The sequence below is a fragment of the Lepidochelys kempii genome, chromosome 2 (genome assembly GCF_965140285.1).
Source record: "Lepidochelys kempii isolate rLepKem1 chromosome 2, rLepKem1.hap1, whole genome shotgun sequence".
Lineage (NCBI taxonomy): Eukaryota > Metazoa > Chordata > Testudines > Cheloniidae > Lepidochelys > Lepidochelys kempii.
The window spans coordinates 58,623,718-58,648,568 of record NC_136381.1 but is presented as its reverse complement, the minus strand read 5'-3'; the positions used below and the strand labels follow the sequence as shown (position 1 = coordinate 58,648,568).

At 40.2% G+C, this 24,851-nt stretch overlaps 1 protein-coding gene across 9 annotated transcripts in view; it reads right to left on the bottom strand.

Annotated features, from left to right (window-relative positions):
• The window catches only part of EYA1 (EYA transcriptional coactivator and phosphatase 1), a 231,452-nt gene that overhangs the window by 140,197 nt on the left and 66,404 nt on the right, over positions 1-24,851 (bottom strand). For 8 of the 9 annotated variants that reach the window (XM_073330852.2, XM_073330862.2, XM_073330863.2 and 5 more), the window contains exon 2: positions 6,279-6,401. The exons of the other annotated variant lie outside the window; for it this stretch is intronic. The gene's annotated coding sequence lies outside the window, so the exon portion shown is untranslated. The remainder of the gene's footprint in view (positions 1-6,278; positions 6,402-24,851) is intronic. 9 annotated transcript variants of the gene reach the window in all.

Below are 24,851 nucleotides of genomic sequence, written 5' to 3'. Positions count from 1 at the left end.
TGCAAACATATCCCCAGATATGAACTCTAACAATAAATGGTGAGTATATACCCTTCTTAAAGCCTTGCCACATCTTCCAGATGTTTTCCCCAGCCTACCACATTGGTCTTATCTGGACTGAGCTTCAACCTGCTAGTCCTCATCCAGGCTCTCTCTTTATTAAAACACTAGGTAAAGCATTCAATAATATTGACTAGATAGGATGAGACAGAAATAGAGATGGGGTATCAGCAGTACACTAAAGAGCACATTGGCCCACACTTCCTGACTAAACTTCCAAATTGGCCTCAGATACATATTGAACAAAAAAAACCCAAACAAACAAAAATATACCCCCAAAGCCCAAGAGTTTTGGAAAGGATGCAAATCCTCATTCACAGCATAATCCAACCTCCAACAGATGTGATTTAGCAAACCATTTTTTATATATGTAGGCTATGCCATAACTGCTTACTGCAGTATTTCTTGCACTTATTTCTAAAGCATCTGGCACTGGCCAGCAACAGGACACTATTCTAGATGGACCACAGGTCTGATCTGGTAAAGCAATTCCTACAGTTCTATATGTCACAAGGTGACTGGCCCTTGCAGGGGAGATGGGTCCAGATCCACCTGTGACACATTTAGCTCATCTTCACACATGGAAAAAAAATGACAGGCAGGTCATGTGACTAAACCATGCACAAGACAGAAGCCCATGGAGAACCAAAGAGAGAAGAGAGACTCCAGGTAGGAAGCCCTGAGAGTTGGTGCTTGGTAGAGATCAGGGAGAGATTGAAGGGAGCCCAGGAGAGCCTGAGGACTGAGAGATGAGCCCGGGGTGGGGGTGGGGGTGCCGAAGAGTGAAATCTGAAGAAAAGACACTCCGGAAGGGTTTGCCCAGCTTCAGGCTAGGGTGGAAGACTCTTGTTTGGACATGGGTACCCTGGAAGGGATGGACTTTAACTTTTATTATTTAACCCAAGGGCAAAGTTACTGCAGCAAATCACCACAGCATCCAAAGCAGGCTGGAAGTTCAGGAGTGCCAATCTGAGAGAGAGAGAGCACAACTGTGGAAGCAGCTAGCCCAAAGCCAGACTAGAGGGACAGCACTGCTATACTACATAAGAGGGAGGTGGACATGAAACCCTTCTGAATCCCACATGAGAGCGCACTTGGAGCAAAACAATGAGTAACCAAAACTGCCCTCTGGGATCTCTCAGAGATATGAACAAACCCACCTAAGGGCAGCAGCATTGACTTCTACTATGATTTGCTGGCAAGTCAAACAAACACTCACGTGATCAAAGGCAACTGATAGATCTAACAATATCATCATGAACATCTGATATTCATTCATGATGATATCATCTATAATTGCCACTAAGGCAGACTCCATCCCATAACCAGATATGTAACCAGATTGACAAGAATCAAGATCTAACACAGAGAATACTCAAAGTTGTCTCACTTTTGCATTTTCAGGAGGGCCTGCAAAACATTTGGTTTGTTTGAAAAAGGATTCCTGTCCATGACTTCTCACTATTGTTAGCCTGATGATTTTGGAGAGGTTTAATTAAATGATTCCAAACTTAACAGGCCCTTCTTAACTGTGCCTTTCTCCTTATCCACTCTCATTAGGCGTACAGGCTCTGGAGGGGTCTGCCTGCAATCTGTAAGTTTTAGGATTTAGATCACTTTACATAGTTGTCAAAACTCCTCATTGAGGTAGGTAAGCATTATCACCCCCATTTTACAGATGTAGAAACTAAGGCCAACATTTTAAAACATGGGTGTATAAATTAAGCATCTACAGGTGCCTGATGAAAATTTTCATCTCTGTGTCTTAACAAGAGCCACAAAGGGAGTTATTGTCAGAGCTGGGAATAGTTCCTTGCTCAGTGACCTTCACTATTGTGCTCAGGGCTGCACAAAGGCAGGGGCAAAAGGGACAGTTTGCCCTACATTCCCTGTTTGACAGGACCCCCAAAACTAGAGGAGTGGTTGGGCCAAATTTGAGTGGGAGGCATTACAACCTGGACAGACTCCCCTGCCCAACTGGGCTCAGAAACCACTGTTGCTGCCATTCGCATCATTGCCCAGGCCTGAGGTTACTTGCCATGCTGAGAGCCTGGATTACAGATACCTCTCCCACCGGCAGCGAGACTGGACTTCAGGGCGAGATGGTAGCACCCTCCTCCCCCCCACAGACAGACAAGGCAGAATCTCTTTACGCCTGTGGGGAGAACAACAAACTTACAGGTCTGGGACTGCAGGAGGCCTCAGTTTCAGATGTTGCCCTGGGCCTCCCAAGACCTTGGTGTAGTCCTGATTCTGCTTTTCATGTTATTAAGCTTCCCATTGTTTGGCTAGAGATCACACTGGATGCCCAGCAGGGGTTCTGATTCAGCCCCAGGTACCCCAGTGAGTTAACAGCAGTTTGGGCAGCACTGTCACCTGGAACTATCAACTTGATTCTGGGATCTTCCTAAAAATAGCAAGAGACCTATGGTTAGGATTCCCTTGAATCCCAAAACCCAGTCCTTGGTGGCTGTGAGGGAATGGTGAGTAACCTGTGAGCCTCAGAAAATCCTCGCTATTGGTTTATATTTTCAAGGCTATTTCACAAGGAAAAAGCCAAGTAACTTACTTTTAATAAAATGAAAGCTGAGATTCTTTTATATTACTTGGACCGCCAAAATACTGGGGATCCCATGGCCGCTGGTTTTATGGGACCACAAAGGTAAGCTCTGCCTATAACTGTCCAGTTAGAACATGATCCTTAATTAGTATTTGTAGCGATACATGCTAAACAGCAATGGGCATAAAACTGAGCCCACTGAGAATCTCTCGTCATGTTAGCCGGGGGAGTTTAATTTGACTGACAGGGGAATGGCCAACCTATAGGGTCCTGGTTGGAGGATGGGTGTGCACTCATCTTTGTCCCCTCTCCACACCCCGAATTCATGCAGAGTTCATGTGTGTGGTAGAGAGAGTGGAGCACAGCTCCACATCCCCAAGCTGCCCACTGGCCAATTCAGGAGTGGGAGAAAGCAGACTGGTTCCAGCAAACCTCGCCTCCCTGTGTGTTTAAGCATTTTGGTGCTGAAAGTTGCCTGTCTACCCACCCTACCCACAGGCAGTGTAGCTGTCATAGCTGAGTTTCCAGGTTTGCTGTGCCTCTAATCTTTTAGGGATCAGGAAAGAATTTTCCCCTTGGGGCAAGACTGACAAGGTATCCAGTGGGTTTTTTTCCACCTTATTCATAACATCCTGGAACATAGTGGTACAGAATAAGGATAAAACAGAGTACATTTAAAAAAATAAAGAAGAGGAGGTAATAAATGAAAACAACTTGCAGCGAGTGCTCAGTGAGGATCAGAGGCTTCAAGGGGTCAGCACCTGGTGTAAACCTGAGCACAGGCCCCAGGAGAGACTGGTGGACCCATTTAGCCTGTGGAATAAGAGGAGGTCTTAAATCCTCCCAGACTGAGCGCCTCACCTGAATGTTTGTTTCCCCTCCTGGAGACAGAGTGGTGGATTTAATCACTGGGCTGAACTATGAATTGAGTACTGGGGGTTTGATTACAAGAGCCAGTTCTCAACCCTTGGTTAGCTGTGTTACCTTTTCCAGGGGAAGGTGGTGATACTCAGCAATGGGCTACCAGTGATTTAGCTAAGGGAGAAAGTCTTCATTCCTTGGCTTTGAGACCATTCATACTTCTATTGGACTCAATTAATGCCTAGTAGTTAAGGCAGGGATCAGCCTCTCCACAACATTTGAATATTTAAGTTAATAAAGTTATATCCATTCATGTGTCTATGTTGTTATTCTCCTGTGTATTTTGATCAATGAGCCAAGCATGCCTGACTAATCTAATTGCCTTCTATGATGAGGTAACTGGCTCTGTGAATGAAGGGTAAGCAGTGGACGTGTTGTTCCTTGACTTTAGCAAAGCTTTTGACACTGTCTCCCACAGTATTCTTGCTAGCAAGTTAAAGAAGAATGGGCTGGATGAATGGACTATAAGGTGGATAGAAAGCTGGCTAGATTGTCGGGCTCAACGGGTAGTGATCAATGGCTCCATGTCTAGTTGGCAGCTGGTATCAAGTGGAGTGTCCCAAGTGTGGGTCCTGGGGCCGGTTTTGTTCAATATCTTCATAAATGATCTGGAGGATGGCGTGGATTGCACCCTCAGCAAGTTTGCAGATGACACCAAACTGGGAGGAGAGGTAGATACGCTGGAGGGTAGGGATAGGATACAGAGGGACCTAGACAAATTGGTGGAATGGGCCAAAAGAAATTTGATGAGGTTCAACAAGGACAAGTGCAGAGTCCTGCACTTGGGACGGAAGAATCCCATGCACCGCTACAGACTAGGGACCGAATGGCTAGGCAGCAGTTCTGCAGAAAAGGACCTAGGGTGACAGTGGACGAGAAGCTGGATATGAGTCAACAGTGCGCCCTTGTTGCCAAGAAGGCCAATGGCATTTTGGGATGTATAAGTAGGAGCATTGCCAGCAGATTGAGGGACGTGATTGTTCCCCTCTATTCGACATTGGTGAGGCTTCATCTGGAGTACTGTGTCCAGTTTTGGGCCCCACATTACACAAAGGATGTGGTAAAAGTGGAAAGAGTCCAGCGGAGGGCAACAAAAATGATTAGGGGACTGGAACACATGACTTATGAGGAGAGGCTGAGGGAACTGGGGATGTTTAGTTTACGGAAGAGAAAAATGAGGGGGGATTTGATAGCTGCTTTCAACTACCTGAAAGGGGGTTCCAAAGAGGATGGATCTAGACTGTTCTCAGTGGTAGCTGATGACAGAACAAGGAGTAATGGTCTCAAGTTGCAGTGGGGGAGGTTTAGGTTGGATATTAGGAAAAACTTTTTCACTAGGAGGGTGGTGAAACACTGGAATGCGTTACCTAGAGATGTGGTGTGTCATAAATATAAAGGGAAGGGTAAACCCCTTTGAAATCCCTCCTGGCCAGGGGAAAGCTCCTCTCACCTGTAAAGGGTTAAGAAGCTAAAGGTAACCTCGCTGGCACCTGACCAAAATGACCAATGAGGAGACACGATACTTTCAAAAGCTGGGAGGAGGGAGAGAAACAAAGGGTCTGGGTCTGTCTGTATGCTGGTTTCTGCCAGGGATAGACCAGGAATGGAGCCTTAGAACTTTTAGTAAGTAATCTAGCTAGGTATGTGTTAGATTATGATTTCTTTAAATGGCTGAGAAAAGAATTGTGCTGAATAGAATAACTATTTCTGTCTGTGTATCTTTTTTGTAACTTAAGGTTTTGTCTAGAGGGGTTCTCTATGTTTTTGAATCTAATTACCCTGTAAGATATCTACCATCCTGATTTTACAGGGGGGATTTCTTTATTTCTATTTACTTCTATTTTTTATTAAAAGTCTTCTTGTAAAAAACTGAATGCTTTTTCATTGTTCTCAGATCCAAGGGTTTGGGTCTGTGGTCACCTATGCAAATTGGTGAGGCTTTTTATCCAACATTTCCCAGGAAAGGGGGGGTGCAAGTGTTGGGAGGATTGTTCATTGTTCTTAAGATCCAAGGGTCTGGGTCTGTAGTCACCTAGGCAAATTGGTGAGGCTTTTTACCAAACCTTGTCCAGGAAGTGGGGTGCAAGGTTTTGGGAAGTATTTTGGGGGGGAAGGATGCGTCCAAACAGCTCTTCCCCAGTATTAGTTTGGTGGTGGTAGCGGCCAGTCCAAGGATAACGGGTGTAATATTTTGTACCTTGGGGAAGTTTTGACCTAAGCTGGTAAAGATAAGCTTAGGAGGTTTTTCATGCAGGTCCCCACATCTGTACCCTAGAGTTCAGAGTGGGGAAGGAACCTTGACATGGTGGAATCTCCTTCCTTAGAAGTTTTTAAGGTCAGGCTTGACAAAGCCCTGGCTGGGATGATTTAATTGGGGATCGGTCCTGCTTTGAGCAGGGGGTTGGACTAGATGACCTCCTGAGGTCCCTTCCAACCCTGATATTCTAGGATTCTATGTGTAGATGTGTAAAAATGCAAATGTTTAATGTCTTTAAATATTCTATAAAGTAACGTGCATAAAGCAGCAACAAAATACAAATTATATTTAAAATTATTCTTGCATTTAAGAAAACACACTATGCACCTAGTAATTAGTAATAATACTTAGCTTCTGTTACAGAATAAATGGTGACTATAACTTGGAAATATCAACAACAATGCATCTTTTTTGTTTACAAGTCTAGCCTCCCTTGCTAGAAATCATCCAGAAGAGTAAGGACAAGAGAAAACCACATACTATTATTTTTCAGTTCTTCACTTCATCAGTATCTCTCTCTCTCTCTGTAGGTCCTACTGGTCCTCAAACTATAGAAGCAAGTTTGCTGCACACACTGCATTCAGATTGCAACATAGTGTAAAACTGTAGAAATAAAACAAAACTATATGATTATCACACCAAATTATATTGAGGGTTTTTATTTAATCTGATTTCCCCACCTCAGCCAATTCCATTTTTTGCTGATAGAGCAACTTCTTTGGATTGAGAGAAGTAATAATGCGATACATCCTCAGTCACTGGAAATCTCTTACGTATCTAGCCACAGTAGTAAAACTGCATCTCAAGAAAACAAGTTCATCATAGAGTCAATGGAGGAGAGGAAAGGAAACTACGGATGCAGAAACCTTCCACCTTTTGACTGAGTTTTTCTTCTTGCTAGAGCTCATGCTTCGCAGCCTTAGAGGTCCATTCTTCCATATTATGAGTCATTTCAATGTCCTGAATTGAAAGGCATCTCAAACTGATGTTGTACACAGCTATGGCCAAGGAAGTAGCTATCCTCTCTCATCTGGAGTACACACAGCTTCATGAACATTCTGCAGTATTCATCAGAAGTTCAATTCCTCCTTCTCACCATTAGCAGATGATCAAGAGTGAACTGGCTATCAGTAAGGGAGATGATTTTCCCATTGAAGTGACATGAACCTGCAGAGATATTTATGATACTGGTGTTTATTTGGCTGAGCATAAGAGAATAAAATGAGAGAGCACATTACGGCCGTATTGAGGGAAGAGGGCTGTTCTTGGCTTAGCAACTCCCAAAAGAGCAATAACCCTCCCTCCTCCCCCACAAGAATGACTGTGCGTATGAGCTACAGAATGACTTGATTTTATATAAACCCGGTCTTAGTATAGTAGGCTGGGAATCTTGGAGACCCTCAGGCTATTTCAAGGAAGTAAGGAAGAGTTCCAGCACCCTGGGCCCCAAAGTGAGGACAGATAGCTTCACAGTGGCTGGAAGAACCACAAATTCTCCCTCCTTCACCTCTAGGGTTTCCAACTTCCTGACAGCAGAAAACTGAACACCACTGCCCAATGGGAGCTGCGGAGCCAGTGCTGGGGCCCGGACAGCGCGCAGAACCGCCAAGGCCACCCCTGCACCTAGGGTCTACGGACATGCTGGCTGCTTGCAAGAGCTGCATAGAGCCAGGCAGCAAGGAGTCTGCCTTAGCCCCGCTGCGCCACCAACTGGACTTTTAATGGCCCGGTCAGTGGTGTTGACTGGAGCTGCCAGGGTCCCTTTTTGACTGGGCATTCTGGTTGAAAACTGGATGCCTGGCAACACTATTCTTCTCCACATGGAGTCTGCTAGACACAGAGGCTGGTAATTTCAAGGTATGATAATGTGCAGTGGGAAAACAGTCAATGTTCCATTGAAACAGAAGCAACAACTGCACTCCCCATAACAACCCTCCCCCAACACACATACATAAAAGTACTGCAAGAAAACTAAAAAAAATTTAAGGTCCCTTGGTTTTAAGGTTTCTTCACAAATTTTACTGGGTTTTATAATTTGAAGGGCTGATTTTTAAATCAAATTTTCTATATTGCTAAGACATAGATATCATAATGTAAACTGATATGTTACTCCTCTGTTAACCCAAAATTGCAGAAAACTGTTTCTAGACAAACAGCAACAGCAGACAAGCCGTGACCACAACCATTCCCCACCCCATTCAGCTCAACAAGGTGGAAACTTCAAAGGCTCTAAGTGATATCATTATTAAGCATGCACAAATTGTATTTCCCTTTTCCTTAAATGATTTTTAAAACAAAGAAATTAAATGTAGAATTATGTTAATTTAGTGCTTGAAAAAATGCACAACAATCAGGAATAAAAAAAGTTATAGTAATCTTACTTGTCCACTTAATATAATTAGAAGTCATTTAGGTATACATTTAACAATGTAAAGATTTCAAGCTTGACACATGTGCAATGTCTAAAAACTATAACACTTTGGTGTCTTGACTTTTGTACATTATTCTGTTAACAAGTTTTTGCATTTAATTAAAATTTAACTCATTCTAGGATCATAAGAAAATGTTACTCTGAAAGTTTTCTTGTGTTACATTCTTGAATTGTAAATGAAAAGCTTATGTAGGACATTCGTGATATCAGCTTGCTTTATTAATGATGAAAGCATCAAGGAGAAGCAGTAGCTTGCCAGTGATCCCCTCTCTGGCTGACTGGGAACTTCAGTCTTGGAATTTTCCCTTTGTGACCAATTTTATGGAGCCGCAGGCTCCTGGAATACTGTTCATGATACCAGCTGGATATGCAGATTCTTTACCATTCCATCATCTAAAGCTCTTACTGAGAATCAAATCTATTTACATGTTCATTTTGAATTTGAATTTGCAGAAAGCAAAAGGGGTTTAGTAACTCTTTGGAGAATAATCACTATCACCTGAAAAAAGAAAGAGAAATAAACAAGGACCCACAATCACAGATGACTTAAAAATATTGAAATCTTTGTGAAATATACGCATAAAACTAGAGTAGACTTACCAATAAACAGTTTCCACATGGTTGGTCGTAATTTAAACAGGTGGCTGGGTGTAGATATTTTCAAGGTATAAAAGACTCATGCACACATCCAGTTCATTTGCTAAATTACTGCCCACTATCTGCATGTTCATATTGAAAGAAGGTAATGTTTAAAAAAAAAAGCCAGTTCAAGAAAACTGCCAATTTACTAACCCTCAATCTCAAATATAGTTGTGGTCAGCCAGCCAGTCATCCCACAAAGCTTTCAAGATTCAGAATGCAAAAAGCAGGGAGAAGAATCAAGTACTTGCTAAGATTTATGGCGTTCTGAATCCTAGTTACCCTGAATACTTAAATTAAATGCTTGGAACCATTAGCTAGTGGCAAAAATATACAGTTTTTGTGCGGTGGGGAAAGGAGGATTGTGCTCTTTTGATTAAGAGTCATCAACAAAACATACATACCATAAAATTACTTACATAATGTACAAAAGAAAACCAATCAGTTTCTCCTTCAATGGCTTCTACTGCACCCTCTTCTTGCTCTCTATTGGTATCCCTACAAGTTCCTTGGGAATCTCCTTTTTTCTACTCTAGGTGATTCAATCTGCTCTCATAGTTTAAATTATATCTATGTCAATGACTCTCAAATCCACTTCTTTATCCATATCTTCTCTAGCTGTGGTCAAGCTGTTTTAATGCTCTTTCTCTCTTCTCGTCCTAATTGTCTCACCACCAAGTCATATTCAACATGGTGAAAATTTAATTATTTCCCTCCAAACCCTTGCCATCCTTCCCTTCTCAATTATCATAGAAAATTTCACCACCCTCCCTGTCACCCAAGTGCACAACTTAATGGCATATTCAACTCTTCTCTACTCCATGCACCAAATATTGTCAGTACTTCCTTTAAAGTACCTTAACATCTGTCCTGTCCGCTGTATCCCAAAGGGTTCTAAAAACCCTTGATCATCTCTCATAGTGGCTACTGTAGCCTCCTTTCTTGACCCACTGCTGTTCAGTTCACTCCATTCCAGACTATCCAAAAAGCTATTAAACACTCTTCTTATCCTCTCCAGCTGCTCTGCATTCCACTCTCAGTATCCACATCCTTTACCTGGCTTCTCCTTGCCTTCTAAATCACAATGAAGCATCTCGTGCACAGTCGAGGCTTTGAACAACTCCACCCCTGTAGACATTTCTGTTTTCTCCTATTCTCCACTTACTTCTATCAACGCTTGTATTCTTATTCCACTCTCATTTTCACACTTTCTTCCCTGGTGGCTCCTACTCTTCTCTCAAAGACTAAACAGCAATACCTCTCACCTTCAAATCCCTCCTTCAAACATAGTTATTCTGCAAAGCCTTCAAAAATGTCCTTCCAGGTTTCCACCACCACCACTTCCAACCAATGCTGGCATCCACCTAAATGTGTCCTAACTGTTTTGACTGAGCATATACTAGCATGTAAGCCCTTGAAAGGAGATCTGTACCTTCAGATATAATTGTACAGAACCGATCACAGTCAGCATTCACAACAACATTGTACCAATGGCAAAAGAGACAAGAGTTCTTCTCTCAACTTCCATTAATTCTATAACTTTTATTTAACCTCCTTTCTATTTTTTGCTCAATTTTTTATTATTCCTTGTTGTAGATTCGAACATGCATTCTAACGCTAATTTCACCATACAGTTGTTTGTATATGGTAGTCCCATCGGTTAAAGTGTGGTACATTTTTTTGGCGAAGTTATATTTCATAACTATAGTAGGAGTTTGGACTTGTTCTTATAGCTTGGTGCTGCTAACCAGGAGACCTGATTACTAATCCTGGCATTGACACCGGCTTGCTGTGCCCCAGTCTCCCTATCTGGAAAATGGCTATCAAAATATCTTACCTACCTTTATCTAATGTACAGGATTGTAGTGAAGGTTAATCAGTTAATATTTATGATCTCAGGTGCCATGTATTACATTATATAGCCTTTGATAACATGATAGCCAGGGAATACAATTGACTTTTGTCAGATAGGTGTTATTTTTCTATTAATTATATGTGGGCCCCACACTACAAGAAGGATGTGGATAAATTGGAGAGTCCAGCAAAGGGCAACAAAAATGATTAGGGGTCTGGAACACATGACTTATGAGGAGAGGCTGAGGGAACTGGGATTGTTTAGTCTGCAGAAGAGAAGGATTTGATAGCTGCTTTCAACTACCTGAGAGGTGGTTCTAGAGAGGATGGTTCTAGACTATTCTCAGTGGTAGAAGAGGACAGGACAAGGAGTAATGGTCTCAAGTTGCAGTGGGGGAGGTTTAGGTTGGATATTAGGAAAAACTTTTTCACTAGGAGGGTGGTGAAACACTGGAATGCGTTGCCTAGGGAGGTGGTGGAATCTCCTTCCTTAGAAGTTTTTAAGGTCAGGCTTGACAAAGCCCTGGCTGGGATGATTTAATTGGGGATTGGTCCTGCTTTTGAGCAGGGGGTTGGACTAGATGACCTCCTGAGGTCCCCTTCCAACCCTGATATTCTATGATTCTATGTATCATATCTAGTTCTTTCAATATAAGAAGGATTAAAATATTCAGTAGTAATTTGTCAAAACTTGGGGCCATTCTCACTTAAATTCTCTCAAATATTTAGTTTATTGTAGCAGTGAATTACTAAGTTAATGAAGCAAACATCCTCTTTCAGCACTAACACAAGGAAATAAGGGTATAAATCACTTTGTTTGACATCCTTACACCCCTCCCCCCCCCGTACAGTCTCACTTGAACAAGAAACATGAGCATTTTGAAGGTGGATAGAATTTTGTAACATTTTAAAAGCATTTGCTATATTTAAAGGCTATTGTTGTTAACTTTACCATTCAGTTGTACGCATCATCTAACCAGATGCCGCTGATCAGTTATGTCCATGTTATTTGTAAAAGCAAAAAACAAGCAATCTTGTGATGACTATGCAATTTTGCAAATGACAAGCTCTCTGAAATCCTGCCCTGAGCCACACAGAACTCCAGATGAATAATTAATTACATATTGACGAGATCTGATAAAAAGAGCTCTGAGCTGTGTTGACATTTATGTCTTCTTCATAATGTTCACCAGAAAATATCATTCCATTTGAAACAATTTTTGGAAACCTAACTATTTTCCTCTATCTTTTTTTGAAAGATCAAGTAATGCAGTATTTCTGGCAACTGCAGACTTGGCTACTGACATTTTATTTCCTACATACATTAAGTGCATCCTTAAAATGTAGTTCTATGGTCAATTACTTTATATTCTCAGAATGTTATATTCTTCCAGTAATGCATAAGAAATTAAATTATATGCTTAATAGTTACATCAGTTTAAGCTATTTTATATATTTTCTTTTAAATGCTCTAATTAGACATTAAAACTTCTGTACATAACATGGGTATCTGTTAGTTGCTCAGCATGGCATAATACAACCAGTCTCTTTGGATTTGGTTTAAGTCTTATTAAACAACACTTGAAAAAACTGTTACATCAAATAATTAAAACACCACAAGATACTGTATCTGTGTTTTGTATTTAAATATGAATGGGAAATGAATTTTCCTCTCTATTTTCCTATTTCATTTGCTTTTAACTGAACCAGGATGGCATGCATATTTCTGCTATAGCTCCACTGTTACTGTACTTCAGATGCTCTTAATAAATTGCACCTTCCATGAAAAGAAAAGGTGATGGATTGAAAAATGTTTAGCGCTACCATACATAATTGATAGGATCCCTAGTGCAAATAAGTGTCTGATAAATAATTAAATTTAATCTCATTATAAGAGTTTTCATAATGGGATAATTTAATTAAATGAAAGCCAAAGGGTTTCTAGGGGTTGAAAGATGCTAGTATTGCTATATTTGGCTAATGGTCTGGGGATAGTAAAATGAAGAAGGGTAATTCACATGGGTACATGCATTATTTAATGAATCCCTCTGAGATGGAGGAAAGGACAGATCAATGATAACTTGTCATTTTGTCATTGCTTACAAAGCACATTTAAACAACCTGGGAAATGTTTTAAAGAAAAAAAAGTCTTGCAGTTCTTGGAAAGACATCAGCTGTCTCAGTGTCACTATACACACACCATATATTTTCTTTTCAGATACGTATTTTCACTTCAACTAACATTGCTAAGTTTTGTCCCCCTCTCATAATGAAAATAAGAGAAAAACCTTACAAGCTACTGTACAGTTAAGTCAAGTCTGCCTCTAAGTGAAAGTTATAATGGATACAGCATGTATATCTGATACTAAAAAATTGATAGCTATGTCATCTGGGACCCATTAACAAGCTTTTTGAGCAAGCAGAGTTTTGTGCTTCGAGTCTCCAGAAGCACTTAGCTAGACTAGGATACTAAAACCATAGAGTCTAAGCAGTTATCTCATTTACAGGTGATCAGTTATGAATTAATATCAATGATGAAGGGTACATCTTTTCAGATAAGAAAGGTGTTATCTTGTAAACAGGTAAAAGTACAAGACCTAAAAACTGAACAGATAGGCTTTGTCATCTAAAATTACTAAGGAGATATTCTTTTCTAATGAGATATACCAACTACCATTATATTAAAAAATGCTGTGTTCATTCACAAGCTGTCAACATAGCAATTGCCATGCCACATCAGTCCTGTAGGTTTTCTCCAAAGCTAGCTAGGACTAGAGGTTTTAAAGAAAGGTGCAAGAAACCCTTATAGGACTACCTGCCCATAAGGGGAAGTTTCTTACTAGCTCCAAGCAATTAGACATTGGCTTCTGCCGAGAAATATGATAAATACATAACTCTTTAAACAATCCCATTTAATGTAACTGTAGATGTTTGCATCCAAATAAATGTCTAATCCTTTTTTAATCCAAGTGAATTTTTTGATATCAATTATATCTTTTGAAAGTGAGTTTCATAGGCTAATTATGTGTTATGTAAAAAAAGTGTTTTCATTTATCAATTTAAATTAACTACCTTTCAGTTTCCTTGATGTCCCCCCTTGTTGTTCACTCAACATCCTAATATTTCCCTTTTTGATTGCTGTTGTGCATTAAAGAGAAGTTCCCGTGAGATGTCCACAATGACGCCCAGGTCTTTTTCCTCAATGGTTTCAGTTACTTTGGAATCTCATGTTGTGCACGAATAGTTCATATTATCCCTTCCAATGTGTGTTCCCTTATATTTGTCAAAATTAAATTTAATCTGTCATTGTGCTGCCCAGTTGCCCAGCCCTGTTATGTTCCTCTGAAGTTCCTCAGTGTTTCTTAGTCCTTACTATCTTAAATAATTGTCTCAATAATAAATTTTGCCACCTCAGCACTTAACCCTTATTAGATTGACAAGTGAAAATATTAAACATAGAATTCCAATAGAGATTCTTGGGACACTACACAATTAAAGTTTTGACATGGTGAAAATTGACTATTTATTCCCAATCTGTTTCTGGTCTTTTAGCCAGTTTTTAATCCAGACAAAACTGTATCTCTAGCCTCATGACTACTTAGTTTCCAGAATATCATATAGTGGGGGATTTCACCAAAAGCTTTTTGAAATTTCAAATAAATTCTATATCCTAGTTCTTTTTATCCACTATCTTGATGACACAAAGAATTCAGAAGCCTCACAGGTTTGTCCATGTCATATCCATATTGATCTAAGTGTTTTATAACTCTATAATCATTTCAACCAATTTACCTGGAAGTACAGCTCACCTACCTGTAATTTCCAAGATCACCCGCACCCTTTATGAAGATCAAACGTTTACTGCTTTCCAGACCTCCAGTGTCACAGGTGATTTTAATGAGAAAATTCATATTTTAATTAATAGAACTGGTTGAAAATTGGGTAAATACTTTGGGGAAATTCTCACCATCTTTCATTAAAAAAAAAAATCCAATTTTGACATTTTGGACCAGCTCTATTTATGAACAGTTCAGCCATGCTCTTCTCATGTTCCTTCAAAATTCTTGGTTACCTGTTACTGTTCATTAGTCTGTTCAGCACCTCCTCCTGGAACCACAAATTCCAGCAGTACCTCATCTTTGCTACCTTATAACAGTAGGTCTTTTTATAGATTTTCTTTATTATATGATGCAAAGGAATCATTTAGCTTCTCTGAAAGGTCTTTTTCCTCCTTAATTTTTCTGTTTACTACCTGGTGGTTCAGAGGACTCACTGACTTTCTGAAAATGAATGATTGAGATGGTTCTTCTTAAGGGAACTAGCAAAAACTCCCTAGAGAAATGACCACAAATTATTATTTTTAAGTGGTCTGTTTGTTTTATGCTTCTGAAGGCAATCAGCAATTTACATGTATTGTGAGACATATCAAGGCCAACATTTTCTGCTTGAAGTTCAACAATTAAATAAGTGGTCTGATTTCCAGAGATTTTCATCTCCCACTGACTTTAGGGAGAGCCGAGTGTGCTCAAACCACATCATTTCTACTATAATGCCTTGCCTCATGGACCCAGGTTTGAAACTAATTGTCCTTTCCATTCTTCCACTTCCTAAGGCAGCCAACTGTTTAAAACTCTCGGTTTTGTGTGTGTTTTTATTCAAGTCTATTTAATACAAATGCCATAGAAACAGTTGGGAGGAAGGATTTCTTTGCTGAACATTTAATAACCCACCCCTTCAACTAAGAGCTAAGGAAGCTCCCAGTCTAGTTCTCCGCTCCTCCAAAGAGATATCCAGCAAAAGTAAGCATGATGATACTCGATATTCATCACACTTCTAAGGTTAAAAAAAAACCAAGATGAACATTGTGAAATTGAGTTTTGGGCCTTCTTTATATATAACAAACAAAGGGCACAAATTATTTCCCTCCTTTTGCAAGTCGCCTTCAACTTATCCTTTCCATAATTGCTTGAAATGTAACCTTAATTTTGAATTTCTTAGCTTTCAAATATTGGTTGTTTAAAAAAAAAAAGCTAGAATGTTCTATTTATTTTCCCCCGCTAACATTATAAACTTTATTTCAGTTTGTGTCTCGGAACTAGTATTTGCATAAAAAAAGCTTAGCAGACAACCATATTTGGCATTGCTACAGATATCACAACACAGATCAAAATTACAACTGACAACTTCTATTTTCCTTTGCAACCCACAAGTCCCCACATAGTAAGAGAGCAATCAAATGAGTCACCGGGGTGGGGGCAGGTGGAGGGCTCAAATAAGAAAAAAATTTGATGGGGAATCAAACCATAAACAAATCTACCCGACATAACTGCCTTTCCTTCTTTACTTCACATATTTGTATTCATTTTTACTTTGTACTAATTCCTGACAGGCAATTTAAACTCCCAACTTTGTCAGCCAGTTGGGCTCACTTGAATAACCAGAATTTAACACTGCCATGAGGCTGAACAATGGTTTCCATGCGTCCTCAAATCTATTATGATCACTGCATAATATGAAAATATAATAACTTCAGCAACAAACTAAGCTTGTTAAAAGAAAAGGAGTACTTGTGGCACCTTAGAGACTAACCAATTTATTTCAGCATGAGCTTTCGTGAGCTACAGCTCACTTCATCAGCTTGTTAATTCATTTTGTACTAGCTGCTTATTCAATGCATTGTGCCAATGAATGAGTATCCAGCAATACTGAGTCAATTAGCAAGGCGTTTTACAGAAAGTTCTGCTTTCTGCTGATATGCATTACACTGATATACGCCCAGATGAGGATACTAAGGAATGAGAATTAACAGTAGAAAGAATATTTGTACAGTTATGTGAACTCACCATTTTTCCAAAACTCATTTTAAACCCTATTTTTGTGCATAAATAATTTGCGTTAGGGATCTGATTTTTATTTACATGTGTATTTTAATTTTTTTATTTTTTTACAGGAAATGTTGAGATTCACAGGAAGTGTCCTGTAAATGCAACTCTAGCACACTCCAATCATCATTTAGATCTAGAAAGCCATCAATTTTCTACAAGTATCTTTGAGAAACTCTGACACACTTTGGGTCTGATATTCAAACTGAATTCAGGGCTGAAAAATGGCTTCCCAGATGAGGGCTTAGAGCCTCCTCTCAACAAATTAGAACAATAAGATCTTGGCCTGCCCTTTACAAAAAACAGTAAACAGAAACACAAGAAATTACAATTTAAACTGCTATTGGCCAAAATAAAATAAAATTTCTGCTTCTCAATTCACCAGTTCATATGTAATAAGTGTTCCCACCTTCACATCAATTTAACAGACTGCAAAACCAATCAAAAGCAATATTTGTACTGCCATTTCTGGATTTCTTCCTGCTGCCGTGAAATCCTTCCCCAGATAATTTCCACGACCTCAGTTCTCTCTGAGACATACTAGTCAGCACAATGAACAACAAAACTTTGGTTACACAGTAGACGTCTACCTAAAATAAAAAGAAACCAAAACAGTAATATTTTTCCTGCTTAGAGGCTGGGAGGGATATTCTGTACAGAACTGTTCAAAGCTGCAGTTTTTGACCATGTGTGTATTTTGTGAACACAAACCTTCATGGTCTGTTGCCAGGGTGTTGGCAAACTACCCTTAGCAAAACTGCTTGAAGACTGGCTAGCATGAATTTCAATGAGACCCCAATCTCCTCCTTCATAGACATCACACATCTCCCACCACCTCAATACTAAAAGATCCTTCCCTTGCCCCTTCTTATCTTTGGTCACCTTCAGAGGGACCCAATAATTGGTTTCCTCTTCCAATCTCCTGGGGACAAATGGCCCTCTACTACACCTCCCTACAGCCTTAAAGAGTAGTGGATTTCCCAGAGACCTTCTAAGGGTGGCAGGAAGCAACAAAACCCCCAGCACACACATTCCTATACTGCAGTAGGAAAAGGGAAAACATTCCTGCATCTATCTCCAGTCAGAATACTGGGCTCTGGACCAGAAATGCCCCATTATCCCTAGTGACCACATGTGGAAGAGAAGCCCTGTAATCCCTAGTGTATTCTCCAGTTACTGTGTTAGGGATTAGACATCTCTACCTTTGATCTTACTAAAGCAGCTCACTCTAGCCTTTGGGGAGTTGCGAGAAGGAGCCTTCCTGCCAAACCCCTCAGATTGTCAGTCAAGAATTGGAAAGCCTGTTGACATTAACAAATTGCCCCCAAATTTTCTGCTGGATGTACTCCGTTGAGATCTTTGTGATGGTGTCAGGGTCAGGTGAGAGGACTCAAGAAGCAGCTCAGGAGCAGGCCACTGGTTTTCTTCTGAAGGCATCAAAGCTACAGAGGGCTGGGCAAACAGGTAGGGTAGATGAAGGAAGTGCTGAGAACTTTTATGAACCTGGGCTGTTGGCTAACACCACAGAATACACTCTGCATAGACACCCCCCCCCCCCCCCCGAGCTCACCTGAAACCAAGCAGTCTGCAAAGCCCTAATTCTGAATTCACAAAGCAGAACCAATTATTTCTGCATCCTTGAATTTGTAAGTGACAGGTTTTAATGAGTAACTCCAGACATATCACAACCATTTTTTGGAGCAGCTAAAAAAAGGGGGAGCAGGACAGTAAGGGCTTGATCAAGGTCTGCAACTACTTTTGGGTCAAAAGTAAAGTGACTCAAGGTGCGTCTTACATTTTGTGACAATGTCCTAATCCAGTCAGAGTAACAGGACATAATTCATTTTTGTTTAGAAATTAACTAAGGCAACTAATAGCAATTCTGTTACACTGAGGTTTTTCTAAAGAGTTGTAACAACAGGGGTCTAGTCGGTCTAACCCTATTGTGATCTCGACTGTTGGAATGTGGATCAAGGTTCACAAAACGTTACAGGAACCTGTAACAATGAACGTTGATAGAAAATAGACAAAAAGGAGACAGGCTGAATTAGTTCAAACAAAAAGGTCTACTAATACAATCCAAAGACTACATAACATCACATCATGTAAACAAGAGGAGGGAACCAGAAATTAATAAACCAAAATAGGTGTGTCAGAAATTAGGCCTAAATGGTCAACAAAATAATGAGAAGGTGAGCTATTCTGCTTATCACCCCTTTTGGGGGTCCTTAAAAAGATTTTGGGGGGAGGAATAATTATGATGTTGGAGTGAAGGATAGATGGACTGAAAAGAGCAAGCTTTACCATTTTATCATCATGGCTGCCACCCCAGGATCCACCTTGACACCACTGGGCCTTCATCCTCATGATCCTGAGAGTTGTCTTGGTCACTCCAGGCCACAGTGGGACCCAGATGACATCACCATCTCCACCAACTTGAGCTAAATCCTGAACAGCACCTAGAATGAGAGACTTGGGTTCCGGTTGTCGTACACCTTCCTCCTCCCAACATGTCCTTTTCTCCCTCCCCCCCACCTTATTTTTTCTTCTTTCCTATCACTCTCTTTTTGCCTTCTGTTTAATAAATCTGGCCTAGCTAGCCAAGACTGTCTATTTTGCAACACTGTTGTAAGCCTGGGACCAAAGAGGCAGCTAAAAGCAATGCCCTACCCATTCCAATACTGGTACGAGTTTGACAGATCTTTTAGGGTATGTCCACACTGCAGCTGGGAGTGAACCTCCCAGCCTGGATAGACAAACTTGTGCTAGTGGGGCTAGTGCACTAAAAATAGCCATGTGGAGATTGTGGTTCGGCCTGGAGCCTGGGCTCTGGTGAGCTTCAGAGCCCGTACGCTAATCTGCGTTGCAACGTCCACCCTGCTGTTTTTAGCATGGCAGCAAGAGTCTGTCTACCTGGGTGGGGAGACTCACTCCCAGCAGCGGTGTAGACATATACAAAGTGGCTGGTAAAACCACGTGCTGTGCCCATGGGTACGTCTTCACTGCAAAAACACCTGCAGCAATGAGTCTACGAGCCTGGGTCAATTGACTCTGATATACTGCTCCTTAACCTGAAAATTAAGTGTTATTAAAGAACTCACTAAGATTTCACATAAGGAGACAAGATAAGGACCTTGGGGAGAGGAAGGGGAGCAGAACTCCCAAAATGTTTATGAAAACCATTAAGAAACAGGAAAGGTGATCTAATTTGATGAAGAAATTAAAGAAAATTCTCAGAAGCAAATTCAGAGGAAATTTAGGATCTAGGATTTCATTGATAATGACAATATTTGACTTCTGAGTCTGCTGGTGAAGATAGAAAGCCAGGATCATGGCTACAGATGAAAAAGTGAACAAGTAATTACAAAAGTTCCAGAAGAAACCAATGACAAAAAGTGAAATGATAAAATAAAAATATTACTTTTGGATGAGAAATGAAAACGTAATGAAGAAAACCACCACCAAGGACTAACTCTTTCTTTCCCATCTTTCTGGCCTCATCCGAGGGCTGATAACCTTGAAGAGGTGAAGAAAGGGCATAGAATGTAACTAGGGGAAAGGGGCCACGTCTTGTTCATCTGACTAGATTAGGATGTTAGAACAATACAAGTGAGGAAAGATCCACTGACCTCCGGAGAAAACTTGAGTGACTAAGGAAAGTACCAGACTATTTAAAATATGAGAAGAGACATATAAACCAAAAAACCTTCTGCAGCCAACGAGAACAACAAACATCCACTGGCTATGCAAAATAAAAATAATATTTTACTTCCCCCAACACTGAAACCCTGGGCACAATGTTCAAAGTCACTCAGTGGAAACAGACTGACGCTTTAATGGTGCAGAGAGAATGTGCTCCTCTGCTCTATCAGAGAAAGGAGAGAACAATCAAGCCTATAGGATCTAATTAACAGATTTCAACCGACATCTCTGGGATCTATAGAAAGAGAGGAATCTGGGCCTATGACATCAGACGAACAAGAAGGTTAAATTATAGTGCTAAATCAGTTCAATTTTGCCAAGCAACTAAACATCTAAACAGCAACTAAACATCTAAACATCATAACAACCATGAAAGAAGAATTAACATAGAGTTAGAACTGATACAATTATCACTACAGGGTATGTATAACAGTACTAGCCATTATATATTAGCCCTTATGGTAGACCTTGGTAGATCATAAAGGCACATGAACTAAACAAAAATAATGGCCTCCATTCCATATGATGCCTGACCACTGCTCAGATATAGTGGAGCGGGGCAGCCAGAGAGAGCCAGCTGTGGCTCCCTGATACTCAACTGTCAAGCTAAAGCAGCAGGGGGCCTACTCTAACTTCTGCTACAATCTTGAGATCAGGTACAGGGCAGCTTGGCTTCACCACACCCTGTCCCCACCATATGTGCCATTATGATCTACCACATCAAGGTCTACTTCTGGAAAGCATAATGATTCATGTCACTATCTACTTGGGGATGGCTTACTTTGTGGATTATTGACTAGATAAACTGGAACAGTTCTTTCTGAGCTTTCCTTTTCCTACACCTCCCTCCACATGCGCTGACTTTCTCATTTCCCCGAGGTTGCTCGATTCCCCACTCCACCCCTTCCCCCAAACTGCCACCCCCATCTCACCTCTTCCTGCCCCTAACCCACCTCTTCCCACCCCTCCTCCACGTATGCCCTGCCCTCACTCTGCCCTCTCCCCCCAGTACCTCCTGCTTGTCACTGAACAATTGATTCATGGTGGGCGGGAGGCACTGGGAGAGAGGGAGAGAGAGGAGCTGATTGGTGGGGCCCACCAGTGGTCGGGACATATGTGTTCTAAAAATGAATAGCACTTTATACATATGCTATTCAAACTTTAACTCATTAAACTTAGACTCTCAGAAATGTAGGGCTAAAATGGAAATCAAGCAGTCACCTAGTCAAGACCCCTGCACCAAGGCAGGACCAAGCATACCTAGTCCATCTCCGAGAGATGTTTATCCAACGTATTCTTAAAAGCCTCCAATAATGGGGATCCGCAACCTCCCTTGGAAGCTTACTCCAGTGCTTAACTACCCTTATAGCTTCCTAATATCTAACCTAAATCTCCCTTGAGCAGATGAAGCTCATTACTTCTTGTCCTACCTTTAGTGGACATGGAGAACAATTGATCACTGTCCTCTGTATATCAGCCCTTAACGTATTTGAAGACTTATCAGGTCTCCCATCAGTTTTCTTTTCTTAAGACTAAACTTTTCTTTTCTTAAAACCCTTTTTTTAGCCTTTCCTCATAGGTCAGGTTTTCAAAAGCTTTTATTATTTTTGTTTCTCTCCTCTGGATTTCCTCAATTCGTCCACATCTCACCTAAAGTGTGGCAACCAGAACTGAATCTAGTATTCAATCTGAGGCCTGAACAGTGCTGAGTAGAGGGGGACAGTTAGCTCCTATATCTCACGTACAACACCCCAGAATACCGGTCTTTTTTACAACTGCATCACACCGTTGTCTCCTGCTCAATTTGTGATCCACAATAACCACCAAATCCTTTTCTGCAGTACTATCACATAGCAAGTTATTACTCATTTTGTAGTTGAGGATTTGATTTTTCTTTCCTAAGTGTAGTACTCTGCACTAGTTGTTATTGAATTTCATAAACCTCATAACATCTCCATGAGGCAGCTATGTATCAATTGCATTATCATGCCCATTTTACAGATGAAGAAAATTAGACTGAGCCATTCGGAGATTCAGGAGTACAAATCAAGAGTTCATTGTTTTCCTTTCCATACCCAATCTGCTACATCTAGGCTGCCCAACTCAAATGAATGACAAGAGGAACAGAACTCTTAACAGAATGCATTATCCAAATACCAAATCCAAATATATGCTGCACTACACTGAATATCTCAGATAAACTCCCAATTTCCTTTTATTTGTATATTGTATAATTATATATTGTATTTGGTTTTTTGGTCCACTGAAAGGTCAGACTACAAATTTGTTTTCTGTGTATCATGCAAAGTATATTTCATATAAAAGCAGAGTCCTCTTAAATACCTGCTAAAAGAACAGCCCTGTTCAAAGCAACATTTATGTTACAACAAGGTTTTCTATTTACAGCCATCATGCTAAATATGCCTTAAAGCGAACAGCAAAAAAAAGTATGGAAACATACCAGTACAATACTATCTATGGAACATATAACATGTATAAATTCTTCTTGCACAATATCTATATTGTTTCTGTCCTCTATCCAAGTAGATGGTCCAGTTACCTCAATCTGAATAGAAAGCTTGCTATTGAAGTTAACACAGAACATCTGTTTTTCATTTTGAGGTGCATTCAACCATTCATTAAAGTGTCCTAACTGGTCATTTTTGGATTTTTTTCTCTCCCCCTCAGCTCCCCCCTCCCCATTTTACAATGGTTTATCTTTTTAATACTACTTTAAAACGTCACAGTCATTTTAGCATTTCCTTTGAAAAATGCCAGCAGAAACAGGAAAGAAAGTCAAATATGTATCTCATCTAATTTCTAGGCAAAGCGTCAGAACAATTCCTACAGTTCACCTTTTCCATACTTCCTATGGGTGTTTATTTTCTGCAATTATTCATCAAGGCTTCACTGAACTTGAATACTAATAAATTTTTAGAAGTGAAACAAGAGGCCTTCATGCTGTCTGCAGGGAGGCCTAGAAAAACTCCGAGCTTGGTTGTGCATAATTAGTATTAGCACCTTTGGTGGCAGTATTTGGTTACTTTCCATAGCAAGCTAGATCAGGTCAAAATAGTTGAATAAAAAAACAAAATCTCTACAGAATAAATCTGAATAAATGATTTGTCTTTAGGTGTCAGACTTAAAATTGTTTTTCATTAAACTTTATAAATGTTCTCTTTAAATCTGAATTGCAATGCTTCATCAAGTTATTAGGAAGGGAATGTATTTCACCAAGAACAAATATGTGAACTTCAACTTTTCTCTTCTGTAAATACATAAAACTATATAATGGTTTATGACTAGATTTGTGAGGGAAAATTCAGTAGTTTTTTAATTACACAAAAATATCTGTGTAACTCAGAACCATTAATCGTGGTTCAAAAGGAAAATTAAAGATTAAGAGCTGCAAGGTGCTGAGCATTTGGACTCTAATCCAGCCACACTTTTAAACACATGCTCAACTTTGTGTTGCACAGTGCTGAAAATTAAGCATATGCTTAAGTGCTCGGCTCGATGAGAGCCAAAATGCTCAGCGCCTTGCAGAATCAAGCCCTAAATAAGCCAACATTATAACCAATTATTTGCACAGTACCATAAATATACATTGTATTTTATAGGCGAATATCAAGAAAGTCCCTGCCCTCAAGGGCTTATAAATGTCAAGGTAGACTGAAAACAATTAGAGCACAGCAGACATAGTGAGATGGTGGAGAAGAGCCATGGTGAACAAGAGGATGGCGGCCGGATAGAATTTCTCACATTTTTTCCTTTATTTACATTTTTAGTTCAATTGAACATATGAATTGTTCCATAGATGAATGTAGGTTGTTCTGATGTTCTGTATTTGGCTACATTTCATCTTAATGAACCGGTAAGAGTCTTGCAGCAAGAAGAATTCTGGCAGTTGGCCTTGAAGCTTGGAAGTAGTACTGTGTCATGGAACCCTCTGGTTCTGGCAGAGATGGCATCGCAGCTCCTGGTCCCTTGGCTGGTGGATCCCAGAAGACTCAAATACATACCCTACATGAAAGCTTTAAAGATGAAGAGAACTAGGTCCATATCACTTCCTTCCTTCCTTGGCAGTACTCTCATTTCTTAGCTATCAATACTCTTTTTTCTCAGCCTAATCTCACCTTTCATTTGGTTTCTTCTTTTGGGAATGTAATCCTGCACAGAGGCCTGCATATAAAACTTCCATCAGTATTACAAGGAGTTATGATCACACAGTAACCAAACAGATCAATGCTATGGTACTTGGAAGAAGAAAAACAAACCAAAACACAGCCATGCTGAGGCCCAAAGTTAAGTGATCCAACAAGGAACTGCTCATCGCAAAACAGGCTGAGCAAGGATTTGTCAAAGAAATGGTGAAACAGGTCTATAATGAAAAAATCTTTGGTACTGCATGTTACTTTTCAAACCAGATCTTTAAATAAAATATAGCCGAACACTTAGTTAGCAAAAGAACTGAATCGGATTATAGAGCAGGCTGATTCAATTGCCAATTAAGGTTGCCCGACGCTTCCCATTATAAAACATAGT